Below are 14682 nucleotides of genomic sequence, written 5' to 3' on the forward strand. Positions count from 1 at the left end.
ACTCGCATTAACATCTGCTAACCATGTGTATGTGACAAATAAAATTTGATTTGATTTGATTTGATTTGCTGGACGGCTGGGAAATGACCTGAAACGTGCCCACAGGCTGGACGGCTGGGAGAGGACCTCAAACGTGCCACATGCTGGATGGCTGGGAGAGGACCTCAAACGTGCCCACAGGCTGGACGGCTGGGAGAGGACCTCAAACGTGCCACATGCTGGACGGCTGGGAGAGGACCTCAAACGTGCCACATGCTGGACGTCTGGGAGAGGACCTCAAACGTGCCCACATGCTCAACGGCTGGGAGAGGACCTCAAACGTGCCCACAGGCTGGACGGCTGGGAGAGGACCTCAAACGTGCCCACGGGCTGGACGGCTGGGAGAGGACCTCAAACATGCCCACAGGCTGGACGGCTGGGAGAGGACCTCAAACGTGCCCACATGCTGGACGGCTGGGAGAGGACCTCAAACGTGCCCACATGCTGGACGGCTGGGAGAGGACCTCAAACGTGCCACATGCTGGACGGCTGGGAGAGGACCTCAAACGTGCCCACATGCTGGACGGCTGGGAGAGAACCTCAAACGTGCCCACATGCTGGACGGCTGGGAGAGAACCTCAAACGTGCCCACATGCTGGACGGCTGGAGAGGACCTCAAACGTGCCCACTGGCTGGACGGCTGGGAGAGGACCTCAAACGTGCCCACAGGCTGGACGGCTGGGACAGGCCCTCAAACGTGCCCACAGGCTGGACGGCTGGGAGAGGACCTCAAACGTGCCACATGCTGGATGGCTGGGAAATGACCTCAAACGTGCCACATGCTGGACGGCTGGGAAATGACCTCAAACGTGCCCACATGCTGGACAGCTGGGAGAGGACCTCAAACGTGCCCACATGCTGGACGGCTGGGAGAGGACCTCAAACGTGCCACATGCTGGACGGCTGGGAGAGGACCTCAAACGTGCCCACATGCTGGACGGCTGGGAGAGAACCTCAAACGTGCCCACATGCTGGACGGCTGGAGAGGACCTCAAACGTGCCCACAGGCTGGACGGCTGGGAGAGGACCTCAAACGTGCCCACAGGCTGGACGGCTGGGAGAGGCCCTCAAACGTGCCCACAGGCTGGACGGCTGGGAGAGGACCTCAAACGTGCCACATGCTGGACGGCTGGGAAATGACCTCAAACGTGCCACATGCTGGACGGCTGGGAAATGACCTCAAACGTGCCCACATGCTGGACGGCTGGGAGAAGACCTCAAACGTGCCCACATGCTGGACGGCTGGGAGAGGACCTCAAACGTGCCACATGCTGGACGGCTGGGAGAGGACCTCAAACGTGCCCACATGCTGGACGGCTGGGAGAGAACCTCAAACGTGCCCACATGCTGGACGGCTGGGAGAGAACTTCAAACGTGCCCACATGCTGGACGGCTGGAGAGGACCTCAAACGTGCCCACAGGCTGGACGGCTGGGAGAGGACCTCAAACGTGCCCACAGGCTGGACGGCTGGGAGAGGCCCTCAAACGTGCCCACAGGCTGGACGGCTGGGAGAGGACCTCAAACGTGCCACATGCTGGACGGCTGGGAAATGACCTCAAACGTGCCACATGCTGGACGGCTGGGAAATGACCTCAAACGTGCCCACAGGCTGGACGGCTGGGAGTGGACCTCAAACGTGCCACATGCTGGATGGCTGGGAGAGGACCTCAAACGTGCCCACAGGCTGGACGGCTGGGAGAGGCCCTCAAACGTGCCCACAGGCTGGACGGCTGGGAGAGGACCTCAAACGTGCCACATGCTGGACGGCTGGGAAATGACCTCAAACGTGCCACATGCTGGACGGCTGGGAAATGACCTCAAACGTGCCCACAGGCTGGACGGCTGGGAGTGGACCTCAAACGTGCCACATGCTGGATGGCTGGGAGAGGACCTCAAACGTGCCCACAGGCTGGACGGCTGGGAGAGGACCTCAAACGTGCCACATGCTGGACGGCTGGGAGAGGACCTCAAACGTGCCCACATGCTGGACAGCTGGGAGAGGACCTCAAACGTGCCCAAATGCTGGACGGCTGGGAGAGGACCTCAAACGTGCCCACAGGCTGGACGGCTGGGAGAGGATCTCAAACGTGCCCACAGGCTGGACGGCTGGGAGAGGGCCTCAAACGTGCCACATGCTGGATGGCTGGGAGAGGACCTCAAACGTGCCCGCGGGCTGGACGGCTGGGAGAGGACATCAAACGTGCCCACAGGCTGGACGGCTGGGAGAGGACCTCAAACGTGCCCACATGCTGGACGGCTGGGAAATGACCTCAAACGTGCCCACAGGCTGGACGGCTGGGAGAGGACCTCAAACGTGCCCACAGGCTGGACGGCTGGGAGAGGACCTCAAACGTGCCCACAGGCTGGACGGCTGGGAGAGGACCTCAAACGTGCCCACAGGCTGGACGGCTGGATGGCTAAAGTGTTTGTGTTCAATACCTCATTGACTCTGAGTCTTAGCCAATCTCTGTTAGTCCACAGCTTTGGATGTCTGTGTGTTTGCTAACTCTATTGATTGGCATGTCTATATATGTCCATATATACAAATCCCCTCCTCCATGCTATATTCAATGTACAGAAGCTTTGAACTTCTGCATTGTATCTCTTTTGAAGTGAAGTGATTTGATAAATGTTTATTAATTTACTGAAAATTAAGTACAAAAATATTTCATTTACTAAAGTATTCACACACCTGAGTCAATATTTTGTAGAATGCTTTGCGATTACAGGTGTGAGGATGTTTGGGAACGTCTCTAAGATCTTTGCACTCTTGGATTGTAAAATATTTACCCATAATTCTTTTAAAAATTCTTCAACCTCTCAGGTTGATTGTTGATCATTGGTAGACAGACATTTTCAAGTCTTGCCATTGTTTTTCATGGTGATTTTAGTCAAAACTGTAACTAGTCCACTCAGGAATATTTTGTCATTTTGGTAGTAACTCCAGTGTCGATGTGGCATTGTGTTTTAGGTTATTGTCCTGCTGAAAGGTGAATTCATCTCCCAGTGTCTGGTGGAAAGCAGACTGAACCAGGTTTACAGAGGATTTTGACTGTGCTTAACTCTCTTCCATTTATTTTTTATTTAAAAAATCTCCCTAGTCCTTGCCGATTACAAGCATTCTATAGCGGTTTCAGGGGTTGTGTGGTGGATGGACGGTATGTGCCTGCGAGGTCTCTGTGTTTTCTGGTTGCCAGGACCCTGGACAGCAATCGGAAGTATTCCCTAGAGGCAGGATCCCGGACAGGAATGGGAGGTATTCCCTAGAGGCAGGATCCTGGACAGCAATCGGAAGTATTCCCTAAAAGCAGGATCCTGGACAGCAATGGGAGGTATTCCCTAGAGGCAGGACCACGGACAGCAATAGGAAGTATTCCCTAGAGGCAGGATCCCGGACAGCAATGGGAGGTATTCCCTAGAGGCAGGACCACGGACAGCAATAGGAAGTATTCCCCAGAGGCAGGACCACGGACAGCAATAGGAAGTATTCCCCAGAGGCAGGACCACGGACAGCAATAGGAAGTATTCCCCAGAGGCAGGACCACGGACAGCTCAGGGGAAACTGCCAGACTGCAGTGGAACAGCCACACCTGTCTCCAGTTGTAATTAGAGACTAAACGGCAGACGGGTGAAATCAATCAGGGGCCTCTACTTCACAGCGTCCTGGGTTTGTTTTTTTCCTCTTGACCCCGACAAGTGAATGAGGAGGAGGCTATTGGAGAGACTAAACATACGGTGGAGAAGGTTTACCGGGAATAAGAGAACTGAAGATTTCCACACGGAGTGAACCCCGAAAGACCCAGAGTTTAGGACCTTCCACTGATGACAACGTATTTACTTTGTTTGAGTTCTGGAACACTGCCTGTACCTGAGTTCTGGAACACTGCCTGTACCTGAGTTCTGGAACACCGCCTGTACCTGAGTTCTGGAACACCGCCTGTACCTGAGTTCTGGAACACTGCCTGTACCTGAGTTCTGGAACACGGCCTGTTCCTGAGTTCTGGGACACGGCCTGTTCCTGAGTTCTGGAACACTGCCTGTACCTAAGTCCTGGAACACTGCCTGTACCTAAGTCCTGGAACACTGCCTGTACCTAAGTCCTGGAACACTGCCTGTACCTAAGTTCTGGAACACTGCCTGTTCCTGAGTTCTGGAACACTGCCTGTACCTAAGTTCTGGAACACTGCCTGTTCCTGAGTTCTGGAACACTGCCTGTACCTGAGTTCTGGAACACTGCCTGTTCCTGAGTTCTGGAACACTGCCTGTACCTGAGTTCTGGAACACTGCCTGTTCCTGAGTTCTGGAACACTGCCTGTTCCTGAGTTCCCAACACTGCCTGTACCTGAGTTCTGGAACACTGCCTGTACCTGAGTTCTGGAACACAGCCTGTACCTGAATTCTGGAACACGGCCTGTTCCTGAGTTCTGGAACACTGCCTGTTCCTGAGTTCTGGAACACTGCCTGTTCCTGAGTTCTGGAACACTGCCTGTTCCTGAGTTCTGGAACACTGCCTGTTCCTGAGTTCTGGAACACTGCCTGTACCTGAGTTCTGGAACACTGCCTGTACCTGAGTTCTGGAACACTGCCTGTACCTAAGGTCTGGAACACTGCCTGTACCTGAGTTCTGGAACACTGCCTGTACCTGCGTTCTGGAACACTGCCTGTACCTGAGTTCTGGAACACTGCCTGTACCTGTTAACCCTTCAGGTGGGCTGGTGGTGTGTTTTTGTATGTATGTAAACCCTGCCTTACCAAGATCATGGCTCCGAAACTGCCACAATACCCATAACATGACGCAGCCACCACCATGCTTAAAAATATGAAGAGCAGTACTCAGTGATGTGTTGGAATTACCCCAAACATAGTCCTTTGTAATCAGGAGAAAAGTCAATGTCTTTGCCAATGTTTTTGCAGTATTACTAAAGTGCCTTGTTGCAAACAGGATGTTTTGGCATGTTATTATTTTTTCATTACAGGCTTCGTTCTTGAATACTTATTGACTCAAGAGATTTCAGCTTCAGATTAATTAACTTCTAAAATGTTCTACAAACAACATTCCACGTTGACAGTATGGGGTTATCGTGTGTGTGTAAATCAGTGACACAAAATCGCAATTTAATTTGTTTTAAAAATTCAGGCTGTAACATAACCAAAACAGTCAAAGGGGTTTTGAATACTTTCTGAAGGCACTGTACAGACATTACATATATAGAGGATCTTTGAACGTCATGGACCTCATGGGAAGGCTGTGAGGGTGCACTTGTTTTCCAGACATGATCAGATCTCACAATGCCTTGAGAAATAATCCATGAACATGAACTGCGCTATTCTGCACTTTTGTTCATCTCTCTGCATTTAGATATAATTAGATTGATGTATATCCACTGCTCATTCTCTAATTAGCTCTATATTCAATTGACTTATTTGTATATGTGTGCAAACAACTATGTCTGTATTCTGTCTCTAAATGTTGTCTATGACTAGCAGCACCATATCACCAAGTAACATTCTGAGAAGAGAAGGAGAGTTAGAGGATGTGGAAGGGGAGGGGGAGGAGAGAGGGAGAAGATGTGGAGAGGATGTGGGAGGGGAGGGGGAGGAGGGGAGGAGAGAGGGATGGGGGAGGAGAGTGTGAGAGGATGTGGGAGGGGAGGGGGAGGAGAGTGAGAGGATGTGGGAGGGGAGGGGGAGGAGAGGAGAGGATGGCGAGGGGGGGGAGGAGAGAAGGAGAGGATGGCGAGGGGGGGAGAGAAGGAGCGAGGGAGAGAAAGTGGGGGAGATGTAAGGCAGGGAAAGGTACTGTCACCAAGGCAACAGGTTGGTGGCAGGCAGGCAAGCAGGCTCTGCTGTGTGCGTGCGCTTGCATGTGGTCGAGTTAAGTTGTGCTTTTTATCAATATGACTGGCTGTCAGAGAAGGTCTTCAAGAGAAAAAGAGGATCTGAGGTATAGTATAGTTAGAAGATAGTTGTGGCCTTGAAGTGTGACCTGTTTAAGAGTTTTAATGGATTGAATTTACATACCTGCTTTCATCTGAGAGATGTGAACGGTTCTAAAATTGTAGGTTAGGATGCGTCCCAAAATGGCACCCTATTCCCTACAGTGGACTACTTTTGACCCAAAAGAAGTGCACTCCATAGGGCAAAGGGTGCCATTAGGGATGCAAGGTGACTTCCACCACCCACTGATCCGCAGATCTAAGACATTCCACCTGATTTGGACACCCCCCTCCGGAGTAATCACTGTTTTTTATTTTATTTATGTAACCCTTGTGATTGTTTTGATTACTGTGTCTCATGCCCCTCATCATAGAGGAGCAAACTCATAATCAACGCTTCTTTTACCAGAAAGTAACTTTCTTCCTCACCATCACCATTATCATCATCACAGAAAAAAAATGGCACAGTTTGACAAGGTGATGAAAGGTGACTGCACTGATTGGTTAAGTTCACTACAGTTGATGGGGCCAAGGAAAGTGGCAATGTCTTGCTGTCATGCTGATAAACTGCGCAGTTAGATTGACATTTTAGTCATTAAGTAGATGCTCTTGTTAAAAATTATGGAACTTCCGCAAACTTAAAATGGGGGCTGAACACACAGATTCCACATGTGTTGCCTTGTCGGTGTGCTACAGTTGAAGTCGGAAGTTTGCATACACCTTAGCCAAATACATTTAACCTCAGTTTTTCACAATTCCTGACATTGAATCCGAATAAACATTCCCTCCCTCCCTATTTCTACTTTATTGTAAGAATGTGAAAAGTCAGAATAATAGTAGAGAGAATGATTTATTTCAGCTTTTATTTCTTTCATCACATTCCCAGTGGGTCAGAAGGTTACATATGCTCCATTAGTATTGGGTAGCATTGCCTTTAAACTGTTTAACTTGGGTCAAACATTACGGGTAGCCTTCCACAAGCTTCCCACAATAAGTTGGGTGAATTTTGGCCCATTCCTCCTGACAGAGCTGGTTTAACTGAGTCAGGTTTGTAGGCTTCCTTGCTCGCACACACTTTTTCAGTTCTGCTCTCAAATTTTCTATAAGATTAAGGTCAGGGCTTTGTGATGGCCACACCAATACCTTGACTTTGTTGTCTGTAAGCCATTTTGCCACAACTTTGGAAGTATGCTTGTGGTCATTGTCCATTTGGAAGACCATTTGCGACCAAGCCTTAAGTTCCTGACTGATGTCTTGAGATGTTGCTTCAATATATTCACCTAATTTTCCTTCCTCGTGATGCCATCTAAGCAAAGCACCCCCACAACATGATGCTGCCACCCCCGTGCTTCACAGTTGGGATGGTGTTCTTCAGCTCCCCCTTTTTCCTCTAAACATAACAATGGTCATTATTTGCCAAACAGTTCTATTTTGGTTTCATCAGACCAGAGGACATTTCTCCAAAAAGTACGATCTTTGTCCCCATGTGCAGTTGCAAACCGTAGTCTGGCTTTTTATGGTGGTTTTGGAGCAGTGGCTTCTTCCTTGCTGAGCTGCCGTTCAGGTTATGTTGATATAGGACTCGTTTCACTGTGGATATAGATACTTTTGTACCTGTTTCCTCCAGCATCTTCAGAAGGTCCTTTGCTGTTGTTCTGGGATTGATTTGCACTTTTCGCACCAAAGTAAGTTCATCTCTAGGAGACAGAACGTATCTCCTTCCTGAGCGGTATGACGGCTACGTGGTCCCATGGTGTTTATACTTGTGAACTATTGTTTGTAGAGATGAGCGTGGTACCTTCAGGCATTTGGAAATTGCTCTCAAGAATGAACCAGACTTGTGGAGGTCTGCAATTTTCTTCTGATGTCTTGGCTGATTTCTTTTGATTTTCCCATAATGTCAAGCAAAGAGGCACTGCATTTGAAGGTAGGCCTTGAAATATATCCACAGGTACACCTCCAATTGACTCAAATTATGTAAATTAGCTCTGAAGCTTCTAAAGCCATGACATTTTCTGGAATTTTCCAAGCTAGTGAATGTAAACTTCTGACCCAATGGAATTGTGATACAGTGAATTATACGTGAAATAATCTGTCTATAAACAATTGTTGGAAAAATTACTTGTGTTACGCACAAAGTAGATGTCCTAACCGACTTGCCAAAACTATAGTTTGTCAACAAGAAATGTGTGGAGTGGTTGAAAAACAAGTTTTAATGACTCCAATCTAAGTGTATGTAAACTTCCAACTCCCACTGTATGTTTGGATATCGCACCCTGGCAGTTACTGTTGTTTGTACATCTTGAGACATGGTAGAGACAACATAGCGACTACCACTTCCTTAAATTTGTCAGAACGTATATAATTGTAAAATAATCAAGAAATCTGTCTTTTATTTTTATGTGTTTGCTGAGGACATCTTAGTCGCACAATTTTACATCTACAGATGTATGATCTTAATTTGAGCCAGTTTTCTACAACAGGAAATTAATTCTTCAGCAACAGGAAATGTGAATTATTATGTGGATTATAATTAATTAGCATTTTTGTAGGGGTTGATACATTTTTCATCATAAGATAAAATCATGTCTGAAATTTCAAAGTGGAAATTAGAAACATCAGAAGCTTTTTAAACCTCAAATACACTATACTTTGAAAAAGTCCTGCATTGCAGTAAAGTTCCCCTGCAACATCCATGCAAGATCCTACATCTATAAGTTTTTTATTTATTTTTTTTTTTAAGTCAGTGCAATTCAGACAGTATGGAGTCAGCTGCAGCTGGCTGAGCTCAGGACTGATTCAGTGCAATTCAGACAGTATGGAGTCAGCTGCAGCTGGCTGAGCTCAGGACTGATTCAGTGCAATTCAGACAGTATGGAGTCAGCTGCAGCTGGCTGAGCTCAGGACTGATTCAGTGCACTGCAGACAGTATGGACTCAGCTGCAGCTGGCTGAGCTCAGGACTGATTCAGTGCACTGCAGACAGTATAGAGTCAGCTGCAGCTGGCTGAGCTCAGGACTGATTCAGTGCACTGCAGACAGTATAGAGTCAGCTGCAGCTGGCTGAGCTCAGGACTGATTCAGTACACTGCAGACCGTATAGAGTCACCTGCAGCTGGCTGAGCTCAGGACTGATTCAGTGCACTGCAGACAGTACAGAGTCAGTTGCAGCTGGCTGAGCTCAGGACTGATTCAGTGCACTGCAGACAGTATAGTGTCAGTTGCAGCTGGCTGAGCTCAGGACTGATTCAGTGCACTGCAGACAGTATAGAGTCAGCTGTAGCTGGCTGAGCTCAGGACTGATTCAGTGCACTGCAGACAGTATGGAGTCAGCTGCAGCTGGCTGAGCTCAGGACTGATTCAGTGCACTGCAGACAGTATGGAGTCAGCTGCAGCTGGCTGAGCTCAGGACTGATTCAGTACACTGCAGACAGTATGGAGTCAGCTGCAGCTGGCTGAGCTCAGGACTGATTCAGTGCACTGCAGACAGTATAGAGTCAGCTGCAGCTGGCTGAGCTCAGGACTGATTCAGTACACTGCAGACCGTATAGAGTCACCTGCAGCTGGCTGAGCTCAGGACTGATTCAGTGCACTGCAGACAGTATAGAGTCAGCTGCAGCTGGCTGAGCTCAGGACTGATTCAGTACACTGCAGACAGTATAGAGTCAGCTGCAGCTGGCTGAGCTCAGGACTGATTCAGTGCACTGCAGACAGTATAGAGTCAGCTGCAGCTGGCTGAGCTCAGGACTGATTCAGTGCACTGCAGACAGTATAGAGTCAGCTGCAGCTGGCTGAGCTCAGGACTGATTCAGTGCACTGCAGACAGTATAGAGTCAGCTGCAGCTGGCTGAGCTCAGGACTGATTCAGTGCACTGCAGACAGTATAGAGTCAGCTGCAGCTGGCTGAGCTCAGGACTGATTCAGTGCACTGCAGACAGTATAGAGTCAGCTGCAGCTGGCTGAGCTCAGGACTGATTCAGTGCACTGCAGACAGTATAGAGTCAGCTGCAGCTGGCTGAGCTCAGGACTGATTCAGTGCACTGCAGACCGTATAGAGTCAGCTGCAGCTGGCTGAGCTCAGGACTGATTCAGTGCACTGCAGACAGTATAGAGTCAGCTGCAGCTGGCTGAGTTCAGGACTGATTCAGTGCACTGCAGACAGTATAGAGTCAGCTGCAGCTGGCTGAGCTCAGGACTGATTCAGTGCACTGCAGACAGTATAGAGTCAGCTGCAGCTGGCTGAGCTCAGGACTGATTCAGTACACTGCAGACAGTATAGAGTCAGCTGCAGCTGGCTGAGCTCAGGACTGATTCAGTACACTGCAGACAGTATAGAGTCACCTGCAGCTGGCTGAGCTCAGGACTGATTCAGTGCACTGCAGACAGTATAGAGTCAGCTGCAGCTGGCTGAGCTCAGGACTGATTCAGTGCACTGCAGACAGTATAGAGTCAGCTGCAGCTGGCTGAGCTCAGGACTGATTCAGTGCACTGCAGACAGTATAGTGTCAGTTGCAGCTGGCTGAGCTCAGGACTGATTCAGTGCACTGCAGACAGTATAGAGTCAGCTGCAGCTGGCTGAGCTCAGGACTGATTCAGTACACTGCAGACAGTATAGAGTCAGCTGCAGCTGGCTGAGCTCAGGACTGATTCAGTGCACTGCAGACAGTATAGTGTCAGCTGCAGCTGGCTGAGCTCAGGACTGATTCAGTACACTGCAGACAGTATAGAGTCACCTGCAGCTGGCTGAGCTCAGGACTGATTCAGTGCACTGCAGACAGTATAGAGTCAGCTGCAGCTGGCTGAGCTCAGGACTGATTCAGTGCACTGCAGACAGTATAGAGTCAGCTGCAGCTGGCTGAGCTCAGGACTGATTCAGTGCACTGCAGACAGTATAGAGTCAGCTGCAGCTGGCTGAGCTCAGGACTGATTCAGTGCACTGCAGACAGTATAGAGTCAGCTGCAGCTGGCTGAGCTCAGGACTGATTCAGTGCACTGCAGACAGTATAGAGTCAGCTGCAGCTGGCTGAGCTCAGGACTGATTTCTGAGAACATGTCAACAACTTCATCATCAGCAAGCTGTCCAACGATCATAAATAACAAGCTGCTACACGCTTTCTATCAGTGCCCCCAAAAATCACCAGCCAGCTAAGTTACATCTCTGTTTTTTTTGTCAATGAATCTAGTCAGGCACATTGAGCAGAAGGTCACGTTAGTTAAATCAGCTTATCACTGGCGACGTGTGTGTCTGCCCCAATGTCATGTTTTTTTTTTCACATGATCTATTAACAGAGTGTGTGTCTTGCCTGACGGTGTTTCGCAGGTCCTGCGGTGACCAGTTTGAGTTACAGAACAGGTCACGTCAGGTCACAGAATGTTCGCGTACAGGTTTTAGAATTTAGGAATGTTGAATATAGTGGCAGTTGGGATGTCACGTGCACATCGTCTCAATTCACCGTTTTGGTTGTTGTTGTTCTGACATAGTCATGTTCGCAGGGGGGTTTACAAGTAAGCCGTCATTGTAAAATAAGAATTTGTTCTTAACTGACTTGCCTAGTTAAATAAAGGTTCAATTAAAATAACATGAACGTGTATGTCGCTAACTACTTCGTTTAAAATGTCAACAATACTGCCACAACAGCATAACATTTGAGTAGCACTTGATGTACATCATCATCAATATTGGGTCTGGTTGGCTGATACACGCAGCAGAGAGAGACAGAGAGACACAGAGAGGAGTGGCTGATAAGCTCAGCAGAGAGACACAGAGAGACACAGAGAGGAGTGGTTGATAAGTGCAGCAGAGAGACACAGAGAGACAGAGAGGAGTGGTTGATAAGCGCAGCAGAGAGACACAGAGAGGAATGGTTGATAAGCGCAGCAGAGAGAGACAGAGAGGAGTGGTTGATAAGCGCAGCAGAGAGAGACAGAGAGGAGTGGCTGATAAGCGCAGCAGAGAGACACAGAGAGACACAGAGAGGAATGGTTGATAAGTGCAGCAGAGAGACACAGAGAGAGGAATGGTTGATAAGCGCAGCAGAGAGAGACAGAGAGGAATGGTTGATAAGCGCAGCAGAGAGACAGAGAGGAGGAATGGTTGATAAGCGCAGCAGAGACACAGAGACAGAGAGGAATGGTTGATAAGTGCAGCAGAGAGACACAGAGACACAGAGAGGAGTGGTTGATAAGTGCAGCAGAGAGACACAGAGAGACACAGAGAGGAGTGGTTGATAAGCGCAGCAGAGACACAGAGAGGAGTGGTTGATAAGCGCAGCAGAGAGACAGAGAGGAGTGGTTGATAAGTGCAGCAGAGAGACACAGAGAGACACAGAGAGGAGTGGTTGATAAGCGCAGCAGAGAGACAGAGAGGAGTGGTTGATAAGCGCAGCAGAGAGAGACAGAGAGATACAGAGAGGAGTGGTTGATATGCGCAGCAGAAAGAGACAGAGACATAGTGAGGAATGGTTGATAAGCGCAGCAGAGACACAGAGAGGAGTGGTTGATAAGCGCAGCAGAGAGACACAGAGAGGAGTGGTTGATAAGCGCAGCAGAGACACAGAGAGGAGTGGTTGATAAGCGCAGCAGAGAGAGACAGAGAGGAGTGGTTGATAAGCGCAGCAGAGAGACACAGAGAGGAATGGTTGATAAGCGCAGCAGAGAGAGACAGAGAGGAATGGTTGATAAGTGCAGCAGAGAGACACAGAGACACAGAGAGGAGTGGTTGATAAGTGCAGCAGAGAGACAGAGAGGAGTGGTTGATAAGTGCAGCAGAGAGACACAGAGAGACACAGAGAGGAGTGGTTGATAAGCGCAGCAGAGAGACAGAGAGGAGTGGTTGATAAGCGCAGCAGAGAGACCGAGAGGAGTGGTTGCATCTAGGACCCTCTGACCCTTCTGCATCCGTTTTCAGTCGGGAGATGTTGTGTCAGGGCAGCAACAACATTGCATTCCAGGTGTAGCCAGTTGAGAGGATGCCAAGAGTGTGCAAAGCTGTCATCAAAGAAAGTAGCATCCCACTCTGCATCCCACTGTTGACTTATGAAGCCAAGCAGGGTTGGTCCCAAGATGGGATATCAGATGCTGCTGGAAGTGGTGATGGAGGGACAACTCTTTGGTCTAAAAAATATCCAAATTCCCCAGGGCAGTGATCGGGGACATTGCCGTCACAGAGAATCAGGACACCCATTTAACGTCCCATCCGAAAGACGGCACCCTACACAGGATGGGACGTTAAACGTGTGTCCTGACTCTCTTTGGTCATTAAAGATCCCATGGCACTTACTGTAAGAGTAGGGGTGTTAACCCCGGTGTCCTGGCTAAATTCCCAATCTGGCCCTGATACCATCACGGTCACCTACTCCTCCCCAGCTAACAATTGGCTCATTCATCTCCTCTCCCCTGTAACTATTCCCCAGCTTGTTGCTGTAAATGAGAATGTGTTCCCAGTCAACTGACCTTTAAAAATGAATAAATAAAAATAAATGAGAATGTGTTTAAAAATGAATAAAAAGGCAGAGGGTGGCTGCTTTGAAGAATCTCAAAAAGAAATTATATTTTGATTTGTTTAATACTTTTTAAAAAACTTTTTTTTGTTTAGTACATGATTCCATATGTGTTATTTCATAGTTTGGATGTCTTCACACAATGTAGAAAATAGTAAAAAATAAAAATAAAAAAAAACCTTGAATGAGTAGGTGTTCTAAAACTTTTGACCCGGTAGTGTAATTTATAAGCTAGAAATTTTGACAGTTGGTGCCATCATCAAATCTAAAGCTTACATCAGCTGTTATCTCAAAGTGCTGCACAGAAACCCAGCCTAAAACCCATAAAACAGCAAGCAATGCAGGTGTAGAAGCATGGTGGCTAGGAAAAACTCCCTAGAAAGGCCAGAACCTAGGACAAAACCTAGAGAGGAACCAGGCTATGAGGGGTGGCCAGACCTCTTCTGGCTGTGCCGGGTGGAGATTAGAAACCTAGAGAGGAACCAGGCTATGTGGGGTGGCCAGACCCCTCCTGGCGGTGCCGGGTGGAGATTAGAAACCTAGAGAGGAACCAGGCTATGTGGGGTGGCCAGACCCCTCCTGGCTGTGCCGGGTGGAGATTAGAAACCTAGAGAGGAACCAGGCTATGTGGGGTGGCCAGACCCCTGCTGGCTGTGCCGGGTGGAGATTAGAAACCTAGAGAGGAACCAGGCTATGAGGGGTGGCCAGACCCCTCCTGGCTGTGCCGGGTAGAGATCATAACAGAAGTGTGCCAGGCTATCTGGCATGTCCTGAAGAACAATTTTTGTTGCTTATGCCTCCGTGGCATAATGATGTCAGTCTGGTACCAACCATAACCATTAGATGACCTAAATACATGTGACTATAATACACATGATGTGAAAATTATACAAGTGTGACGGATGTGAAACGGCTAGGTTAGTTAGCGGCAGTGCACGCTAAATAGCGTTTCAATCGGTGACTTCACTCGCTTTGAGACCTTGAAGTAGTGGTTCCCTTTGCTCTGCAAGGGCCGTGGCTTTTGTGGAGCGATGGGTAACGATGCTTCGTGGGTGACTGTTGTTGATGTGTGCAGAGGGTCCCTGGTTCGCGCCCGGGTATGGGCGAGGAGACGGTCTAAAGTTATACTGTTATACAAGCACAGACGTTGTAATTATATACCTCACATAAAAGTGATCTGGCATCCCAATAAGAGGATGGCCTAGAAT

This window comes from Oncorhynchus tshawytscha, linkage group LG16 (genome assembly GCF_018296145.1).
Source record: "Oncorhynchus tshawytscha isolate Ot180627B linkage group LG16, Otsh_v2.0, whole genome shotgun sequence".
NCBI classification, from domain to species: Eukaryota; Metazoa; Chordata; class Actinopteri; order Salmoniformes; family Salmonidae; genus Oncorhynchus; species Oncorhynchus tshawytscha.